The sequence below is a fragment of the Pongo pygmaeus genome, chromosome 4, assembly GCF_028885625.2.
Source record: "Pongo pygmaeus isolate AG05252 chromosome 4, NHGRI_mPonPyg2-v2.0_pri, whole genome shotgun sequence".
Taxonomy (NCBI): Eukaryota; Metazoa; Chordata; class Mammalia; order Primates; family Hominidae; genus Pongo; species Pongo pygmaeus.
The window spans coordinates 172,092,161-172,107,022 of NC_072377.2; the positions used below are offsets into that span (position 1 = coordinate 172,092,161).

The 14,862-nt window shown below is 37.3% G+C and overlaps 1 protein-coding gene across 2 annotated transcripts in view; it reads left to right on the forward strand.

Moving 5' to 3' along the window:
- The first annotated feature begins 1,228 nt into the window (after positions 1-1,228).
- Positions 1,229-14,862, forward strand: part of TENM2 (teneurin transmembrane protein 2) — a 1,186,617-nt gene continuing 1,172,983 nt past the window's right edge. For both annotated transcript variants that reach the window (XM_054488238.2, XM_054488240.2), the window contains exon 1: positions 1,229-1,343. The gene's annotated coding sequence lies outside the window, so the exon portion shown is untranslated. The remainder of the gene's footprint in view (positions 1,344-14,862) is intronic.

The following is a 14,862-nucleotide window of genomic DNA, read 5'->3' on the forward strand; positions in this document are numbered from 1 at the left end:
GTCTTAAACTGCTGCTTGACCTTGTAAGGAGGGTGTCTAGGAATACAGCATGCAGCTGTGGCTGGACAGGGCCACTCAAGATGGGTTCAGCCAAGCTTGCACTTGCCAGCTCATTAGAAAATCCTACACACTGCCTTGGACAGGCCAGACAAGGCGGGGCTCATTGTGTTGACATGTGGAGGAATACATTTAGCATCCAAGATGAGAATGACTTGAGCAAAACAGAGAAATTAGAGCTAATTGTTTTCAATTATTGTCACTCCCTCTTTATCAAGCCCTCTTTTTTCTTCCACTTTCTCACTGTCCTAGTTTTACTTGCCAGAAGAGGAGGAACTTAATGAGTCACTTAATGATGTCTTGGTGTAGCTTAGTTTGATGTGTTGCCTTTTTTGGCCTTGGTTGATGGGGAGGGCAGGGAATTGCTTTGTACAAAGTCATCAGTCATTAGGAGGTGAGCCCAACACGTCTGTTGATGAAGTAGAGACATGTAGCCTTGGAATGGTGGTAACAACAGTGACAAGGACAGCAGACATGTACTGGAGGAGTATTACGTGCTGGGCACTGTGCCAAGTGCTTTCATGGAATTTTATATTTTATCTTTGCAACAATTTCTATGAAATGGGGGCTATTATATTCCAGTTTTTAGATGATTAAACTTATTTGCTCAGAGCAAGTTCTGTTGGGATCACTGGGACCTTCCTGTTATATGATATACCCCACATGCTATTGACAATGGTATTAGCCAGTAAATATTTAAATTTAAAAGTCAGCAAAATCATGCTTAAGTTGTATGGATGAGCAAACTGTACATTTTAAGATGAAATAAATTATTTGTAAATCTGAAGAGCAAACATAAGGTCTGTATATTGCTAGAAAAATGCATTTGAACTATTCTCTCACTCTAATACCGTGTATTTCTGCATTTGTAGTATAAACTGCATCATCTTTGAAGGATAACAAATAGATATTCTATAATTGTGGTAATGTATCTTAATAGTAATAGTGTGCCATAGTCAAAGTGACTTAACTAATCAATATGTTTTATACCATATTTTACATTCCTCTATTGAAAGATATTCTTTAAGAGATAAGGTGTGCAATTTAGTTCATTTAGCTCCTAATTCCAACTTTCCTACATTTTGAAGATGTATGGTATTTATTTGCATTTCTTGGGGTTTGCTTTATGTGCTCATTTGGGTCTTACCTATTTTCTTTTTCATTTTAACAGTTACATCCAGCTTTTTAATTGCCTAAGCGGTCTGGGGCTTGCTTCGTCATTTGGCTTTGCTGTGGAGCCCTCCTGTAAAGCTAGCTGAATTGTACATCGAAGATCCACCCTTTTGGTGAGTGGAATCATAGCTATAATTTTGTGTTTTGCTCTGCCTCAAGTTGTGTTTGCATTGTTGATCAATGTGCTTTCATACAGGGCACAAAATAGGGCTTTTCCAGCTCTGTACAGAAAAGGATTTTCTTTTTCTTATGGACAAAAGTAATTTGTACTGCCATTTTCTGTCTTTGAAATTTGCTGTTGTCTCTCCCCCTCCCAACCCAATTGAATGACTTTACAGTTCTTCAGTCGCATATCTGCCTCTTTTCTACCTGGATAGATCCCCCTGTGACTCCCCGCACCTCACCCCACCAAATAATTTGGTCACCACACTTTCCTTATTTGCTATCTTCACATAGAAATAAACTGTGCTGGTTGTGATTAGCTAGGCTACATAGTATCACATTCTAGAGTGCAAAGGCCTTTTGGATGGAAAAACTTGTCCCTCTTGATCTGTTAAATGTTGTTAATCTATACAGGCCATAAGACAGAAAGCAAAGAGAAAATCATTAAGCTTTTCTCATGTTCCCGGTTGAATCGTTTCTGCTTTTATGGTCCCTGAACTGGTGTTATCCATATATTTCGATGTCATCTGGCCCCCTATATCAAATGTTTCTCTCAGGTTCTTTCTTAAGACACCTACAACCATTTTCCTCTGGTCCTTTGTTGTTTAGATCTTGCTTTTATCTTTTTACAGATCAAATTCTGCCAAGATGGCTCATTTTGGGGTGGAACAACTAAAGGGTTCTATAAGGACCATTAATGCACTATGCAATTTTGATTTGAAGTCGGGACATCTGACTTAGCTAGAACATCAGCTACCGCATATTTTTAGTAAATTGAGTATGTATAGAGACTTTATGGTTAAGGATAAGCTGTAAGAGGAGATATTAAAAACTCATAAGTAATTAGACAAACCAGTGGAAAATAGATCTGGATTAAATCCTTTTTCTTCTTCTTTTTTTTTTTTATTCTTGATTTCTAGCAGAAGCTTTTCTGCAAAAGTGAGACATTAGTGAAGGCTATGTCTTAGGTGGCCGAGGAAGTAGAAACAGTGTTAAAGACAGGTGAAGACATGAACACTCTCATGATGGAGGTGTTCATAATACAATAATCAGCCTGGTTGAAACAGTCACTTTAGAAAGTACAGAAGGAGCAGATTATATAATTCCTGAATGGGAATCTCATGAGGCTGTGGTGACAATTAAATGAGATGATGCAATAAAGTACCTAGCCCAGTATTTAGACAAATAGTTAGGGATAAAGGAACATTGACAGCAGTTCTAGCTCCACTTTGCTGGCGAAGAAACTGACGTCCAAGCAACATGTTTTAAATCTACCTGTCTACCACGGCTAGTTTTCCACATTCTTCTTGCTGGCTCCATACGTTTTCATGGGTGTGCGGCCTGAACAGGGAGAATCTTCCATTAGAGTGGTAGCGGTTCTGTTAGGATTGTATTGTGTTTTCCTTCTGATACAGGCATTCAATTTAATAAGCAGTGCTCAGCACACCTTACCCTTCTCCGAAGAATAATTGTTCCCAGTGTCTTGGAGGCCAGCTTCAAATTGGCTGTGCAACGCTGCCTTGGTTAGAAGGCAAGGTGAATAGTTCACAGACCAGGTGCCATTCTTTCCTGGAAGCATCCCCTGGTGCCACTTGCTGTCGTAGAAGCTCGGGTCTGTTTTTGCTGTTGTTCTTGAGGAACTCTAACCAAGTGGTTAGGAAATCCATTATAAATGCAGAGTTGTCAATTTTGGAAGAAATAGGAGGGCGTATGGTGAAACAGACCCAAGACTCTGGCATATCCTATGCTAACCCATCTGTCCTCTCCCAGCAAGTAACAGACCAGAAAACTGCAGAGTTAGAGAGAGAGAGAGAGAGTTTCATGGGGGAGAACCTGGTAGAATGGAGCCTGCCATGGAGAATGAAGCCTTTGTTGAGGCTTCCTAGAGGGTTTCCCCGTTACACCCAACAACCATCCCCTGTTTTTCTCTTTGTTGTTCATCATCCTAACCTCATCATCTAATTTAATCTTCTAACTCAGTTTTCTGGTAAAATGTGACAAGATGGTTTTTTGGTGCAAGGTGATTGGGAAAGTAGGTAGAGGATGGTAAGGAATGGCATGGGGATGTGGGAAGAAAAAGGAAAGGCTACATGGTGCTGGGAACTTCCTTGAGAATAAAAGCAAATCTTAGAATCTCAAGTTTAGAGGATGAAAGCTTGAACAACTTGCTGAAGTTCTCAGGTGTTTTACAGTGACCTGGCTGACAAGCTGGCCTGCACATTCATTCAATTCTTTCATAATGTGTTGCTGTCATGTGATAGGGCAGTATTTTCATAATTCACTATTGCAACCAAACATGTTTCGAATTATGGCTAAATAACAAGCCAGTCATTGATGCAGGGCCTGGCTTGCAGAAAACTACTACGAGCCTTTAGAAGAACTTCCTCGTGCTAACTGCGTGGCATTACATTTCATTGAACCTGTTTTCAAGAAATACCCACCTACTTGCAAAAGGGCCCTGCAAGCCTTCTGCCCTCTGCTGCTCATTTAGAGTGTCATTCTGAGCTCTAGTAGAATAAATGAGAATAGCTTTGCCAGGCAATAAGGGGCTTTATAAACATAAGCCAGTCTTTTCCCAGGTTTTCAGTTCCCAGACCAGCCCTGGCTCTTTCCTTTTCATGTAAGCTTATGCCCGAAGTTTTAAATGCCATTCTCTTTGCTCTTTAAGAGGCAGTATCCTAAGGTATACAGCTTTTCTGGCCAGGGATCTACCTTAAACATAACATACAAAAAATCAACCTTTTGCTTAATGAAGTTGTGTATAGAGTGGTTTTTATTCCATGTTGGATTCAGAGAAAACACTAGATATAAATGTATATCCTTATAGTTCTAGGGCAGCCGTACCTACTTTCAACCAGACTAGGATGAAATGCAAGAAGTGCTTCTTTCATCATCACTAAAAATATGATTTTTGTCTGTTTTTCATTGTTTAAAATATGAAGATAAAAGAGAAAGACAGTAAAAAATCATAGGAAAAAATCCTAATATTTTTAAAGATTGCCTTTGATAAGAGCTAAACAAAGCACATATTTTTCAATATTATTAAAATGAAACCATACTTTAGGGAGAAGTTTGAAGAAAATCAAGAGACCTAAATAGGGAATATGTTTTAGGCAATGCATCCTGCTGTGGCGTGATGTGTGGATTTAACTCCCTATCAGTAGAATACAAGCTGACATTTTCACTTTTCTTCCTGTTTAAATGGTTCATAATAGTTGCTATATATTAAATATATAAGTGGCCAAGTCTCTTTTAAGAAATAAGATTAACACATTTTTCTGTAATATAAAATCCATTTCCATATAAATACTTAAATTATTAGCACCCCCCTGTTGAAACTATTACACTGAGCTCTTTTTTCCTTTTCATTTTCTGTCAGCATAGAAACACCCTTTAATACTCAACAGCTAACCTTTAAGATGAGTGCATTTTAAGCTGTTTGTTCTTCTTCTTCTTTTTTTTTTTTTTTTGACAGAATTTCGCTCTCTGTTGCCCAGGCTGGAGTGCAGTGGTGCGATCTAGGCTCACTGCCACCTTCATTTCCCAGGTTCAAGTGATTCTCCTGCCTCAGCTTCCCAAGGCATGCACCACCATACCCAGCCAATTTTTGTATTTTTAGTAAAGACAGAGTTTCACTATGTTGGCCAGGCTGGTCTTGAACTCCTGACCTCAAGTGATCTACCCTCCTCGGCCTCCCAAAGTGCTGGGATTACAACCATGAGCCACTGTGCCTGGCCTGAACTGTTTTTTAAACTACACTATAGGCAAGTCATGCAATACTACATATTTCACAAAATATTTTGTTGGAAATGTAAAGAATAAAATAGAACTTAGTGTAACTAGAACTAATATAGGATGCCTGTGGTGTTTAAACGTAACAATTATCGTGGGAAAATGGAGAAAGGAACAGCTATTAAATATATATCATATACCATTTTTAAACTTTGTTTTCTTTTTAGCATAAATTATGTTATTTAACCATCAAAAGTAAAGTCTTCTTTAATCCTGAAAACTGAGGTCCCAATAGGTTACATATCTTGCTCAAGTTTGTACAACTAGGAGGGAGGAAAACATATTTTGTCATTTATCTGGTAGTCCAGATCCTAATCCACTGTTTGCACTTTTTGGACAAAGAAATTATGAGATTATTCTAGAAAAAGACATACATTATCATAAAGAATATGATCGGATAAGCCATGATTTAGTAAATTAATTGTGTATTTTTAAATCATGCCTTGTTTGTTTAAATTCCCATTGTCACTTATGCTGAAGTGAGAATAGTGTGCTCATTTATGTTTGTCAACTACCATTGGATTGTAGATTTTGGTTTACAAACCTTTTAGTGCATGAATCCATAAGGTATTTGTAACATGAACTAAGAAAAGTAATTATAAAACATTAGTGAAAATTTTAGGTAGCTCATTTGGAAAACTGAGAGGGAATCTCTTTGAATGGCTCACTTTACTAGTATAAAACAGTTATAAAAAAGGCAAAGTAGTCCAGAGGTGTTTGTTGTATCATGGAACTGTGCAAACTAAGAGGAGCAAATAGAACAGAGTTTGGGCAAAATCAAGCATTTTAACTAGGTGTTGAGAAAATATAAGAAAAATAAATTATACATCTGTTGTGACTAGAACACTAAAAGATAAATATATTATTAGATGTTAATTTAATATAAATTAAATATACTTATATATAATATAAACTATAAGTAAGTCAAAGGATTATAGTTAAGGTCGAGTGGGTATGTTTGTGTGTGTACATGCATACCATACTCAGGTCAATAGAACATGGGTTACAAAAGTGGGAACGTTGGGCCGGGTGCAGTGGCTCACGCCTGTAATCCCAGCACTTTGGGAGGCTAAGATGGGTGGATCACCTGAGGTTGGGAGTTCGAGACCAGCCTGACCAACTTGGAGAAACCCTGTCTCTACTAAAAATACAAAATTAGCCAGGTGTGGTGGCACATGCCTGTAATCCCAGCTACTTGGGAGGCTGAAGGAGGAGAATCTCTTGAACCCAGGAAGTGGAGGTTGCGGTGAGCAGAGATCTCGCCATTGCACTCTAGCAAGAGCAAAACTCTGTCTCAAAAAACAACAACAACAACAACAACAAAAAAGCCATGTTAATAAGGAGTATGGGTATAATATTACAATCATATAGAGAAAGTAAATAAATACCGTTAATTCTTGTTATTCCCAACAGTAATGTTCCTTAAAGTCTCTGTGAACACAGAATTAGCGAATACGGAACTATTGCTCCTCTGGGAAATAGAGTTAGGAAATGGCAAGTCTCTGGTCACAACATTTTCATCAGCAAACCAACAGATCAATACATAACCTTGCTTTTTGTGTGCTTCTGTTTAAAGACATCTTATTGAATATAAACTATTGATTTCTTAACATTGCAGTCATGGTCAATACACTATAACTCTTGCCTGAGTAAAGCTTCTCCAACACAGCCTTTCTGTGCTTAGGATCTCTAGACAGCACTGCAGCACCATGCTTGGGGGCCATGTTAGACAGTGATGTTACAAACGCACAAAATATGAAAACTGTGGGCCTACCTAGAGAGGGAAAAAGACACTTGTTTGCAGTGTGAGAGCTGAAACAACAAGGCAGAGGGTCACCTTGTTACACCTCAGCTGGAGCATGCATGCTGGATTATTCAAATATTTTGGCCCTCTGCACATGTCCATGAATGACCAAGAAAGTGCTATTAGTGTTCATTTTGGGGTTTCAAATAAATTTTAGTCCGTGGGCAAATTCACAAATATGGAATCCACAAATAGAATGCCTCTCTGTCTTTGTCTTTGTCTCTCTGTCTCCCTCTCTTTCTCTCTCTATGTATGTATATACATATATATACACACACACACACACATATTATATATATATTATATATAATATAATATATATATATATTTGAGACAGAGTTTTGCTCTTGTTGCCCAGGCTGGAGTGCAATGGCGTGATCTCGGCTCACTGCAACCTCCGCCTCCCAGGTTCAAGCGATTCTCCTGTCTCAGCCTCCTGAGTAGCTGGGATTGTCGGCATGCGCCACCATGCCTGGCTAATTTTGTATTTTTAGTAGAGACAGGGTTTCTCCATATTGGTCAGGCTGGTCTTGAACTCCCGACCTTAGGTGATCCACCCACCTCGGCTTCCCAAAGTGTTGGGATTACAAGTGTGAGCCACCACACCCGGCCTAATATATATTATATTACTATATTTTATATATATACATAATAATATTAAGACAATTCACATAGGTATATAAAATGCCTTAACATAATTTTTGAAGTGGGTTTATAAAGTTGATCTTCGAACTTCTTGCTAAACAACGCCCAAATTGAAATATGCTCCTTTGATATATCTATGTTGCCTAAATTGAAAAGAAAATGCCATAGCTACTTCGAGGAAACAAAGATTTCTCTAATGCTTAGGTCTGATAGAAATTTCTCACATGAGCCTTCACATGAAAAGGTATTGTAATACAACCAGTATCATCTGTAAACTAAATCCAGCAGTGGGCCTTCTACAACTATGTCTTAAAGTATGTTCCTGATGACAGTGTAACGAACATAGTTACATGTGGATTAAACTGAAGTTCAGACAGACAGCTTTTCATTTGTCCTGCATGATCCAAGGTTAAAACTTGAAATAAGTAAATGTTGCGTATCTTCCTGGTTACCTTCCACAAATGCAGCATCTTTCATTTGTAAATAATTTTTATAAGTTGAATAGAAGATAATTGGGATGGGTGTCTAAAATATTGGTCTTCTCTTTAGATGATTAAGTAACATGTTTTTAATAATTCATAAATGATAAGATATTGGTATTGGTCTTCTAGGCAAATTATCAAAGATGTTTTTTCTATTATCCTTTGTGTTGGTGATGGTGCGGTGTGGAGAATTACTAATCACTCTCTATGGGAACAAGAAGTGCTGAGGATCTAAAAAGGCTTACAACTTTTGAACCTGTTATTATACATTCAACATTTTTTGCTAAGAGAAGAATCAACACGGATAGAAAGATATATTTAAAAGATGTTACTGAATGAATGATTTGAAATAGGAACAATTTCTTCTAATCCTTCACCTTGGCACTGTGTGGTTGCCATGTGTGCACACTTACCCCACCTCTCTGTGGTCTTGCTTCTCACAGCTGCTCCTGTGATTCTCATGGGAAGCCTTTGCTCGGGATGCTAAAATAAATAAACAAATGAATGCATAGATAAGTAAATAAATATATAAAATAAAATAGAAGCAATTTGAAAACAACCTAGAACTCTACAAATAAGGGCTTGATTAAATAATGACATCCAAATGTCGAAGTGCTATATAGTCCTGAAAAATGTATCTTCTCAAAGAATATGTAAGAATATAAAATTACCTTTCTATGTTGTTTTTAAAAGGATGTGTAGCCCGATGCCAGTATAGTTATATTAAAAACGTACCAAAAGAACACTTTTTATAAAAGGGCAAAAAGGACATACCAGAAAATGTTAATAGTGGTTATTTCTGGGAAGAGAGGTAATGGAGCATTTGTATTTTCCTGTGCTACTTTTTTAGTATATTTTTCAGACTTTCTACCATAATTTTATGTTACTGATCACATATTAGCATATGACACATTCTAATCGAATTGAGAAGTTTATCTTAGATGTTAAGCCATTCTACTCCTGCCAACAATGTAGATATATTATTTTTATGAGAAAGAATTAATATCTTCAAGCAGAAGATGGTGCTGTTTATATCAAGTATTCTGGACAGCCAACGTAAAGGGGAAAACATATCTTTAGAAAACAAAAGATTATATTTTTTCACTTTCACTTGGTATTTATGATCATAAATGCCAATTGTATGATCATAAATCAAGGTATTTATGATCCAAGGTATTGCTTCCTGGGTATTGCTGACATAACCTTTCTCATTTCATACCATTATTAACTTAAAAATTAATCTACTAAATGTTCTTTTTGTGCCTTTTAGGAGAATATAGTGAGTTAAATAATATACATGGTTTTTAAAAGTTTCTAAGCCTTTTTTTGCTTTTTAAAAGTTTCAATTACATTGGAAGAACTACTTGGTTCTTTAAAAAATAAATAATATGAAATTCAGAGGAAAGAGTTATTGTAGTTATTATTGCAGGCAGAAAGCGAAGGAGAAAGCATCTGAAAGAAAGAATGAATGGTGCAGAATGAGCTGTAAATAGGGATTTGCTAAGCACACTGCAGAATAATAAGGCCTGCTTATTGTGGGCCTATTACATGCCAGCTACTGAGTTAGACGTTCACTGCAGCCACTTCAAAACATTGACCAGGACGTTATACAGGAATTGATATGATCTCACTTCAGAGATGATATTAGACAGCCTCCCAACCTTACACGGCTAGTGAATGGCAGCAGAGAGATTCAAAGACCACTCTTCTGTTCTTTTTCCTACTTACCGAGTCCTCATCCAAGGCATAGAATGTTTATTTCTTGCCTCTTGTCGTTTCAGTTTCTTCTGCAAAATTGTGTTAAAGTGACTCGCCCAGGGTTGCAAAATAAACGGTCAAGCTGGGAACAAGGTCTGTTTGACTTAGAGCCTGGGTTTAATCTGTGACTGCTGTTAAACTCAACAGCTCTATGAGTGTAAAAGTGCTTTCCTCATAGTGTGTTAGGAGAATCAATTAGTATTATGTGTGAAAGTGCTTATAACAAGGCTGGGCATAAAGTGAGCATTCTATTATCATGTTTTGCTCTTCTTCTTATTACTACTATTATTACTACAGCATCATTACCAGAAAAGCAAAATGCATATCAGTAGTGGTATGGGAGGACATTTAAATGATTAACAGAATAGTGAGATTTTTTTATTTTGTATTTCATTGTATTTATTTATTTTTTTTTTATTTTTGTATTTATTTTGAGATGGAGTCTCACTCTGTCACCCAGGTTGGAGTGCAGTGGTGTGATCCTGATTATTGCAACCTCTGCCTCCCGGATTCAAGCAATTCTCCTGCCTCGGCCTCCCAAGTGGCTGGGCATACAGGCGCCTGCCACCAGGCCCAGCTAATCTTTTTGGCATTTTTAGTAGAGACGGGGTTTCACCATGTTAGCCAGGCTGGTCTCAAACTCCTGACCTCAGGTGATCTGCCCGCCTTGGCCTCCCAAATTGCTGGGATCAGGCATGAGCCGCCGCACACAGCCGAAGTGAGATATTCTGTTTTCAAATTTCTTTTCACACAGTCATTACTTCAAGAAGAGTATCTTAGTTTGCAACTACTACGACTGTAATAACTCTCTTAAACTTGCTAATACCACTATTTTAGGAAAAAAGTAGTAGGTTCACATACAGAACTTTTATTAGCCAATAGTTTCTAGTTTGAAATTAGGAGCTTTTTAAAAATTAATTTATTTTAACAATTACTTTCTATTTACAATAAATAATACTGTTATTAAAATGTTTACATCTTTTATAATTGACTTTTAAAATAATGTTTTAAAAAATAATTTAAAAAAATGTATCAAGATCAACACAAATAATAAGGAATAATGCCAGTGGTAATTGTTGGTGGCCATTGGGAAGGCAATGCTGTAAATACGGTTGGGAAATATTGCAGTATATGAAATTGGCAAAAAAAAAAAGCGAACTCTAGGGAGCAACCACTGTGACCCAAAAGAAAGATTTACATAAATAATTAGTGGGAGATAAGGTTGGTAAAACTCTCTTTTTTTCTCCTTTCACCAGAAAGCGATGCAAATGTGTGAGACTCAAGCAGCACTGGTCCTTTGATGCTTCTTGGGGAAAACTCTCCCCTAAACCACAACACTCAGACAAGGGTTATGTGTGGCCACTTCTTCTGTGATTTAAATTCAAGGAAGAAATCTTTTTGGACTAGCCAATTTTATTCAGGTTTCTCACCTTATGAATCTGTGCTCTGGGAAGACAACCACCGTATCTGGCTTCCTTATTACTATATCTCCACTGCTTCACCAACTGCTTGGGACAAAATAGGTGGTCAATAAATAGTTTTTCTGGATGAATGAGTAAATTCTGTCCACAAAGGGTCCTTCACTAAGCTCGTTTTAGATTTGTGTGATTACATCTAAGAACTTGGATGGGAAAAGGGAATTAATTCCAAATTTAATAGATGTATGACCTTAAACGAGGCCAGCAGTGCCATTGTAGGAGTGCTTGGGAGACCTGCCACTGTTAAGTGAAATGCTGGTAGCACAAATTGAGATGTTAAATTGATTCAAGAGGCCCGATGCGCACATGGATATCACTCCTGGGAAGACCATTAGGGGCTTCAGGAGAGGAAATGTTACTGCCCACCAAGTTTCCTTGAAGGAACAAATCAGTTTGACTCATCAGCAGTCTTTATGGATTGCCAGCTGTGGGGCATTCCAGAGCAAAAAGATTATGCCTCTGCATAGTGACACTGCTATTTTAACAGGACACAGAGCAGAATGATTCATGAGACAAATAATTCTGTTCTAGACTGTGTGTGTGCATACACGTGTGTTCAAAGTTAAGGATGTCAAGGTAAATATTTCAGAAAAGTTACCTGAGGGTGCTACTCTAGCCCCCTAGAGCCTCCTTGTTACATAAATCACGTACTGAAGGTCATCAATTTAGATTTGAATGTGTGAAATTAGCCATTTATAAGATAGTTCTGCTGTTGGTGTGTTTCCCAATTCAGATATAAGAAATGGTAGTGACATTTATTTTTTGTTATAGATAGTTTGTAACCAGAGATGCCACATCACACTTTCTCGAGTTCCTTGCACAGTGATAAGATGAATTTATCAAACAAAACCTCTCTGCCTTTGCTGAAAAATATTTTGAATGTGTATTTGTGTATCCAAGATTTTGGCTTTGAAGACCTATAAGCTCAGTGTTTTGGGATTACTTTGAAAAGCCATTTTAGTTATATATATATATGTACAAATCAGATTGAGAATTTTCCCAAAATGTAGATATATTTTAGACTAAGTGTTGAAATTCAGTAACAGCAACAACAGCAGCAACCATAACAACAATAATGATACATTCTGGAACTTAATAATAGCAAGCACATGGAGACCACGTGATATCCTGGGCCAACTCCGTTAAGGATTAAACATACATTATCTCATTTAATTCCCACAACACTCCATGGTACACTATGTCATCACTTTGGCACTCCCTTAAACTTCTGTTACTCAGCCAGCCTCACCTGACTTTTTTCTCAGCTTCTATCTTCTGCATAAGCAGAATGCAACAGTGAAATAGCAATATTTTCCAGCACAACTCAAGGTGGCATGATGTTTATTATAAAGCAGGAAGATCTAAATTTGTTTAGTCCATTGGCATTATGTCAGTATCGAAGCCCTAACTGATATAATGCATGACAACTTTCTGAATAAGTGACACCCACTTAATGAATGTCTTGACCAGATACTCCAGGGAAAAAAATACTACAATACATACATTTTTGTTAAATAAGGCTGTTATTCATGTTACCTATGATGCCTTTAACATTAGGGCCCTAGTACATAATTTTCCCAATTCAAATATGGTAGAATTATTTATTATCAAATTTGCAATTCCAGATCTCCAAATTACTCTTTTGCATCCTTGAAGGCTACCTGAAGTAATAAAGAAATTCCTCTGCCTTTGAGTGACTCCAAGAGACAATGTAAAGGCAAGACACAGCAGCTTCATGAAAGCTCAACATAAATTTGAATATGCTCTAAAGAGGGGGCAGTTGTCACCATGGTGATTTTATTCTTTCCTAGATTGAGCTCAAAATGAAAGGGGAGGAGTTTTTAAAGCAAAGATGCTGAAATAGGTGAATCAAAAATCTGGATAAAATTTCCAGTTGTTATTCAAAATACAGTCCTTCGTTTGATGTTTGGAGCCTATATTTGGGATCAGATACTCAAGATAATGATTGTTAGGTAGCCTGAGAGAGTGTACTTCTATTGTTAGAATATTTATAGGTAATTGGAAAGCTATCTAATTATTATTAATATTCTACTAAAAATGATTACACTGGCCTTTCCTCTACTAACATTATTGAGTGTTTACTATTCACTAGGCAATATGTAACGTTCTTTGCATGCATTATTTTATTTAATACTTACAAAAATCTATGAGATAGATGTTATGGCTATTCCCATTTTAAAGATGAAGAAACTAAGGTTTATGTATTCATAGCAAGCATTTTTATAAGGATACATCACTGCAAAAGAAGTCTGATTCAAAAGCTCCTGTCTTTATGAAGTTGTGTTTTACTGGTTTGTCTAGATCACACAGCTCCTAAGTGGCAGATATAGGATGCAAACCCAGGCTGAAATTATTAAACTCTATAATAAATAATGTTCAATGCCTATGTCAATAATCTATGATTTTAGATGCCTTATTTAAGATTGGACATACCTACAGGTCAAAGTTTTAAGCAGTACAGGTAGGAAGGCTGCTGATGTGAGCCTGGAGTGCTCACAGTGATCACTACTCTTGTGTTGATCACTATGAGAATTTCAGGAATATGCTACCAAGGATATAACTTCTTTCCAATCACATGTTACCTAGGAGAAGTCTCACTAGACCTCTGACAATTCCTGTCACCCACAACTGAAGGATGATTCTATTCCAGTTGGGAAGGGCCTTCTCATAAACTGAGAATACGAAGCAGAGATTTATCAAAACCAACCCTGGCTGCCGTTACAGTGACAGATGTCACAGCTAGACCACCCTCAAACAATCCTGGAATGACTCTTCGGAATTCTGCACATGCCAACAGCCATTTTCAAACACCACAATTTTTTGCTTATGTTCTCTCTCTCGCTTTCTATGTGACCTTCATCAGCAAGTCCTTTCCACGGCACCTCTGGTTTCTGACTTTCAAAATTGGAAAGAACAATTTTTGCCTCTTAGAGAAGTCACTGGGATTCTGGGACATGCGTATCTTGGTGAAAGTTAAGCAGCATTTGGGAGTCTTGACCCTCTTCCTCATGGCCCAGAGGTCCTAGTGTTTTTCAATTCTGAAACAGAGGTCAAAACCACCTTTGTATCTTCGCAAATACTCAGGAGAATGCCTAGCTAATAGCTCCATTTCCCCTGAGGAAATGCATAGGAGCCAGCTGCTAAGTGCTGGAGTTTTCATGCACCTGTTTGTTTATTTTTTTAAATGTAATTGGGAATATGCCTGGAAGCATGTGTCTATTTCTCCAGTGCACTCTAAGCAGATTTAGGCATACAGAAGACAATCACAGCCTTGTATTGTGCATCTATTGCATCTGTAGTTCTCCAGTTGGTGTTCTGCAAAGATAAAACGATCAGAAAGTGCCCAGAATGCAAATTTTAATGGGGAGATGAGACACTAAAAAATAACCAGGAACATTAATTATAAAAACCAACATAGTAATCATAATCCCTTATCAGGGACTATAAAGCTTTTTATCAGAGTTTTTCAATGTTGGCTGTGTTTTAGTAT